Source organism: Morone saxatilis, unplaced genomic scaffold (assembly GCF_004916995.1).
Source record: "Morone saxatilis isolate NCDOM2014 unplaced genomic scaffold, NCSU_SB_2.0 Contig11, whole genome shotgun sequence".
NCBI classification, from domain to species: Eukaryota; Metazoa; Chordata; class Actinopteri; family Moronidae; genus Morone; species Morone saxatilis.
The window spans coordinates 2,205,990-2,207,338 of NW_023339663.1; positions in this window are offsets into that span (position 1 = coordinate 2,205,990).

Here is a 1,349-nt window from a genome sequence, read left to right on the forward strand (position 1 = left end):
TTCTGAATACTCAGACACTGTACAGTAGAATATAAGAAGAATACAAGAAGATCAATGAACATAAAACAATCAAAGCAGCACTGTGACAACGATTAAATACTGTTAATAAGATATTTTATATCAACAGTTTGGTTTAACGTTCTTCTCTTTAATCATCGTTTTGATTATTTTATGTGTAATTCTGCCACATTGTGATAAACACTAAGACCAGAAGATATAATCAGTGTCACGTTAATAACGTATGAAACGTAGATTTAAAGTAACAAAGCAAAAACTATATTTGTGTATTTAAAAGCAGAGTTCAACTGTTTATGACGGTAGAAGCTTGTGCAACATTTATATAACAAAACTGTTTATTAATCATCTTGTACATATTAAATATACACACACACACACACCACACACACACAGACACACACACAGACACCACAGACACACACACACACAGCAACACCAACAGACACACACACACACACACAACACACACAACACAACCACACACCAACACCAGCACACACACAAAACACACACACAGCACACATACACCACACCACACCACCACACACACACAAAGCACACCATACACAACACACACACCCACCCACACACACCACAGACACACACACCAAGCACACAATAACACACCAGACACAACACAAAAGCCACACACACAACACACACGCACACACAGACACACACAGACACACACACAACACAAGGAACACACAGCACACACCCACACAACATCAAGCACAACAACACACACACAGACACACACACACATCACACACAGCACACACAGACACACAACACACCACACACGGACAATACACACATAACACACACCACTGTGCAACTGCAACACAATCACAACACACATGACACAATCTAACACTACCACACACACGACACACTGCACACCACAACGAACACACCACACACACACACGACACACACACACACAATCATCACAGCACACATCACCACACAGTCAGTGACAGCATCACACACACAAAGTGGACCCAACGAGCAATCACACACTGACCTCAACACACACCCACATAAATCACACGAGCTGTACTCCGATCTGAAAAACTACAGCAACAGACACACACAGAACCACAGCACAGACAACACACAGGACACGACCAGAGACACCACTCGACACTAAGCTGGGACACCACTACACACACACACACACGACACACACACACACACACATACACACACCTAGCATCACCACACACAGGATCACACACACGCAGGACACTCAACCTCAGCTACGACAACACACAGACACACAGACACACACACACACACAGACACACCACACACGAAACCACACAGAC